Genomic DNA, 6860 nt, shown 5'->3' with positions numbered 1-6860 from the left:
CAAAAAAAAGGTAGCATCTTAGCATAAGAATTTTTCTAGAAAGGTCTTAGGCACCAGAAACAATATTCAATATAAACTATACTGAAGAATTAAAGTAACTGTGTTTTATGATGATAAAATAATTAGACTAAATGTTTAATAACATATATACATTTAAGTCAATCAAGTTCAGGTGAAAATTAATTTACTTAATCATACAGGTTAAATAATTTGAGTTTCCTAATTAGGAAAATATAATATTTGCAAACACTATGATTCTTAACAATTTTGTTTGGTCCTAAATTATTAAGCCCTCAAATCCTATCCTAAAATTTTCAAAATTGAACATTGGCCTGATTTTGTTTCTGAAAATGATTGACATTTTGACAATGAATTATTTCTCACATTATCAATGATTGAATTCTTCAATTACCAATTACTTAAAATGGAAAACTAATTGAGGGAAATATATCTTAAAATGAAAGATATCATTTGACTATTCCAATAAGCACATGAATAGTATTAAAAAGATGAGCAGACACTAATTTAGTTATTAGTTCAACTAATCACTCTTTTCTTGAAATAAGTAAATGCAGTTGCAACAAAATCAGAAACATAGTTTTATTACCACACTTTTAATTAAACATTGTCTTTAAATAAAATGATACTAAAGAAGATTCACATTTACCAGCACAAACTCCATTCTATTCGTATACTGTAGAAATTATCATTTATATTGAAGATCAGCCTAGAGTTAGTTAATTGTGTCTAGAGTGCCATAAAAATAATTCAAACTTGGCAATTCTTAATAAATTTAAACTATAATTTGTGGCAGCCTCGGAACAATTCAATAGGCTAAGAAGTAACTTATGCTTATTCCTAATAGTATTAGGAAGGAAACATGAGATATGCAGTGTTCAATTACTGCATTAGCATGTGCTCCTTTATGCTTTGGAGTAGAAAATGAAACTTCTGGCATTCATGGAAGCCAAGATGTGTCAATTTGTAAATCAAGACAAAATTTACTAACCATGTCTATGATGTATCAAAGACCCCTGATAAGCTTCACACTGTTGTCCCTGTGTGTTGCCTTAGATTTATCTAAGTAGAACTACTTCTAAAACAATAAGACATTACAACCACATCAAGCGATTGGAGATTCCTCCAACACACTATCTGTGGGATTTCTGTCAATAAGGTACTGACAATGCCTTATAGAACCATTCATTCAAAATGAGACATTAACCCTAAGGCTTCCTTTATCAACATATTCAAATTGAGATTGACAGGTGGGGAAATAATAAATATATCACATGAGCTAAATTTCAAAAGGAAAAACATTGGTTGGTATATTTATTTTTAATTCCTAGTGCCATTTGAGTTCTCAAAAGCTTTGTTCTACAATATTTAAATAAAACTAACACCATTAAAGACCATTTGTCTCTGAAATAATGGAAAGTACTTGTGTTCATTATGGTGCTCTGGATGACACAACTTTAGGCACTTCATGAAGAAAGTCATGGCTAATGTATGGTTATAAAGGATGCATACTTATTAACTTTTCCTTTACCAATATTTGAGTTAGGCTGCACTTCTTCTGAAAATCATTATTTTTTATGTATTGATTCTTTTTAGATATACATATCAGTAGAATCCATTTTGGTACAATTATGTAAGAATGGAATATATTTTATTCTCTTCAGGAACTCATTCTTCTGGATGCATATTATGGTGAGGTTGGCTGTGTTGTTTTCATATATATACCTAGGAAATCTATGCCAGATTCATTCCTCTGTCTTTCCTTTTCCTATCCTCCCCTTCCTGCCTTCCTTCCATTCCCTATTTCTAATCTACTGAATTTCTATTATTTCCCCACCACCCTTTATTATGGGTCACCTTTCATGTATCAGAGAAAACATTCAAACTTTTGCTGTGGAGGATTGGCTTATTTCACATAGCATGATAGTCTCCAGATCCATCCATTTACTGGCAAAGGCCATAATTCATTCTTCTTTATGCCTAAGTTATATATATATACACCACACTTTCTTTATCCATTCATCTGTTGGTTCCATAGCTTAGCTATTGTGAATTGAGTTGCAATCACGGTGATGGCTGTGTCTCTCTAGTGTGCTGATTTCAGTCCTTTGGATATATACCAAGTAGTGGAATAGGTGGGTCATATGATAGTTTCATTCCTAGTTTTTTTTTTTTTTTTAATAATCTCCAAACTGTTTTCTGAGTAGTCACACCAATTTGCAGCAATGTATGAGTGTACCTTTTCCTGCATATCTTCCCAACATTTATTATTACTATAAAATTCTTGATAATTGCATTTTGACTGGAGTGAGATGAAATCTCAGTGCAGTTTAAATTTGCATTTCTCTAATTGCTAGAGATGTTAAACATTTTTCCTATATTTGTTGACGGATCATTTTTCTTTTGTGAAGTGCCTGTTCAGTTCCTTAGCCATTTATTAATAGGATAATTTGCTGTGTGTGTGTGTGTGTATGTGTGTGTGTGTGTGTGTGTGTTTAGTTCTTTATATATCCAGGAAATTAACACTCTATTTGAAGTGCAGATGGCAAAGATTTCCTCTCATTCTTTAGGCTTTCTCTTTATGCTTTTGATTGTTTTATTGTTTTGAAGAAACGAAGATGACATCCCATTTATTGTTTTGGTTGTTGTTGTTGTTTTTAATTTTACTTCTTGCACTTTAGAAGTCTTGTTAAGACAGTCAATTCTTGAGCCAATATGTTGGAGGGTTGGGCCTACATTTTCTTCTAGTAAGTGCAAGGTTTCTTTTGTTCTAATACCTATGTCCTTAATCCACTTTGAGTTGAGCTTTGTGCAGGATGAGAGACAGGGGTTCAATTTTGTCCTACTACCTGTGGATTTCAATTTTTTTTCCAGCACCATTTGTTGAATAGGCTTTCTTTTTGCTAATATAGGTTTTTGGCGCCTTTGTCTAATATTCGGTAACTCTACTTTTGTGGGTTTATCTCTGTGTTTTATAATCGGTGCCATGTGTCTTCTTGCCTGTTTTGGTGCCAATACAATGTTGTTTTGAATTTATCCTGATAATTGTAATAGCAGGATAAAGCAAAAATTGTTTTGTTTTATAAAAGGAAGAATGTTAATTACACATGTTAATTTATATTATATAACATTCACAAAAACTTGATGGAGAAATGCAATTCTTCTTTTGATCATCTTCCTTTATACTTCATCTAAACATCTAGATTTTGGCAACTGGTTACATCTCTTTTTGTATGCCACACATGCATTTCAAATCTTGTTCACTTGGACACAAATGATTATATATTCCTTTTTTAAGGAATACCATTCTTGAAGACTGTAATTAACTCTGGTAAGCTATACTTAAACAGGCATTTCTAATTAATTATCAAAATTAAATGATGTGCTTCAGATTCTGATTACTGTATTTGCTATAACATATTTAAACTCTTACACACTCTTATTTTTCTGCACTCTAATTTGCATATAGACACAACCAAACTTTACTAGCTCTATTGCCCTGTGTCCTTTCCTTTGACTACATCATCCTTTTTATTATTATTTAATTTCACATTTTTATAAACTACTTCCAGAATTGTTGTGTGGGTGGCATATTAAATGAGTCCTTACAAGTTAGAAAATCTTCTATGAGGTACCTAGAAAAGAATGATGGTTTAGCTAATTTAAATGCATTCAATCACAATCTTTCAACTTTACATTTTGCATTATTCTTTCCTTTCCCTTCTACATGAAGAGAATCTTGAATCCAATTAAATTCTTTTTGGCACCCATTATAAGTAATATGATGCTTTGCATGCCTGCTTGTGTGATTTCTTTCTATTACTAATGTTTATGAATTTTTCTTAAAAGAACATTTTAAGCATGTATTGCATGTCCCTAATACATATAGATAATCACAATTTACTAAAATTAATATAGACTTATATAATTACTAACAGAAAAAAATCAAATGACATAGCAATTGGGAAAATGTTAAAAAAGTCCAAAAGTTAATATTCAGTGAAAATAAGAGTTTAACCAAAATAAACTTTTACATTCCAATAATGTAATTATTAGAATATCTGGAAAAATAATAAATATGCATCCTCTTTTACCCAACAATTTGATATTTAAGTATTTATTCCAAGAAACTATTGGTTATAATGTCACAAAGTTACGTAGATCCTATGAATCTTGAAGTTTTATACAAAATTTTCAAGGAATTATTTCAGAGAGTTGTATACAAATTATGGTGTATAGACATATAGACCAGTGGAATGACATAGAGAATCCAGAAATATGCTCTCACATATATAGCCAAGTGATTTTTAACAAAGGTGCTGGGACCATTCATTGGAGGAAAGACAATTAAATAGAATATTTTATTTGATAACAGGAATATGCATGATTCTACCAATTACTTAGTTATATGTGTGAGGGCATATTTCTGTATTCTTTCTTTGCTACCAATGGTGCTGGGAAACCTGATTATTTGCATATGAAAGAATGAAGGTGAACCTTACTATTATGACTTAGATATATGTCCCCCATTTCTAGTTCTCCTGGCAGAACTTATTTGTTGTAATCTAACCCTCATGAGGATAGTGTGGAGAATTAAGGTCTTTAGGAGGTGATTAGGTCTTGTTGACAGTCAATATAGTTTAAAAATAATATGTGCATGAATTTAGTTTACAGCAGTCTACATAAGCTTACTTAAAACACTGTCATTTTAAGTTGTGCCTACTGAAACCTCAGAAGATAATAAAGAATATATGCAATTTATATAATCCTGGTTTTCCACAATATTATATCTTTTAAAGATAACTATGGATACAAGTGTTGCTTTGAGCAATGCTTCTTGTTATTTTGCAAACACCATATTTAGATAGCCGTTACTTTCCCAGATGTTTCTTGAAAAAAAAATTGAAACAATGAACTGCTTCCATAATTTAACATCAAGGGAATAAGATTGAGATGGGATGAATATATGTCTCTAAAATTGAATTTATATGCCTACTATTATGTTATATGTTATATTAAAACTTTTATTAAATAATTAAAACTTTGGCAATTGGAACCAAGGCTATCTAATATAAAAATAGGGGATGGAGCAGCAGTCATCAAATTTTAGTTGACATATTCTTCATGTATACATGTTTATTGTGATTTTAATTTATAATTTACATTTACATTATAAACATATTTTACTCATGATATTCTTCTAAATAACTTTTGAAATAATGATAGTACAAAAATGATAGTTAACATTTATGCATTGGCATTTCTGTGGAGGACCTGCCATAATTAAGTTTGCATGTTACATCATTTAAGCCTCACACAAACTTAGTAGGACACTTAGCAGTGTTTCCAGAATATTACTAGAAATGTTTATGTAGTAGCTAAGATGTAATTTAGATATGTACACACGTATGCACACACACAAACCTGTTTTATAATCTCAGAACTCTGATAAAATTTGAAAACCTTTTTAAATAGCTCCTGATATAGAAGGATATCAAGAATAACGTTGCATAGTTTGTTTTTTATGTGTTTATGTATGTATTTGAATTACTGTGTACTAATTTTAAAACACATAGAAACCCCCTTTACACTTCTTTCTCTTTTTTCTCACATAGAATCATGCATATACTTGTTGTCAAATAAAATATTCTATTTAATTAAAATCTCTTTGGTTCTATATTATTATAAATGCCTTCATATTAGAGACAGTATAATATCTTTGTGAACTAATCTGTTGCAATTATTTTACAGATTTAACTTTATTTTTTAAAAAGACCATTATCATCAAAACACCAAATACTTATTAAATTAAATGACTTCCAAAATACTTATTAAATGTCTTCCAAAATGTCATGGTTTTGTAAAAGGAGTTAATTTTTATAAAAATGAATGTCCAGACAGGAATTTAATATATAAGAAAGTATCTTTAGGCATATAAAAATGGAAAATGACAAAGTTCTGTCTGTCTACTAAGCCAAATATAAGTCCCGCTTTGTGTACCAGTAGTTCTGAGATTTTCAAACTAACATGTCATAATCACCTGAGAAGTTTATTAAAACACAGATTGCAGTACTTTACCCTCAGAAGTTCTGTTTGCATAGGTCTAGGGTAGCCTAAGAATGTCCATTTTTAGCAGTTAAAGGATGTTCGCTTGGCTGGCTCAGTATGCACACTTTTAGGAATGACCATGTTACAATATCTCCACATGCTGTGTGGAAGATCAAACCAGCCACAATATTTACTCAAGCCAACACCTAATCTAGAACAAAGCCCTAAGTCTTTTCAATTCCAGGAAGGCTGAGAGAGGCAAGGAAATGTCAGAAAATTTGAATCTAGTAGAATTAGGTTCATAATATGAAAAAAAATAAGCCAGCTCCAAAATATAAAAGAGTAAAATGAAACAGTAAGTGCTGATGTTGAAGTCTTAGCTATATCTAAGATAACTGGTGAGGATTAAAAATAAAAAGTGGATTTTCAGTGTATTTTAACTGCCCTTATATTGGAAATAGTTGCCCTAGATGGAGATACTCATAGCAAGAGAGGAAAAGTCAATGCCTGGTTTCACAGTTTCATAACTACAGGCTGATTCTTTCAGAAGAGGCATATGCAGCTAGTGACTTGATGCCACAGTCTGGCTGGGCACAAATAACCTAGAGGTCAAGCCACTTGTAGATTCAAGCAGGAAGGAACTTTATTTTTGAACTCACTCCAACGCCACCTCCAGGAACTCCACATGAGCTCAACTGGAACTCAACCAATCCACAAGAACTCTTTAGGAACTCCAGGAGAGCTCAACTGGAACTCAAGGGGAACTCTGTGAGAATTCCAAAATAGCGGGCAGG

This window comes from Spermophilus citellus (genome assembly GCF_964194105.1).
Source record: "Spermophilus citellus genome assembly, chromosome: 13".
Lineage (NCBI taxonomy): Eukaryota > Metazoa > Chordata > Mammalia > Rodentia > Sciuridae > Spermophilus > Spermophilus citellus.
The sequence above is the reverse complement of the archived record's forward strand: the minus strand, read 5'-3'. Positions refer to the sequence as shown.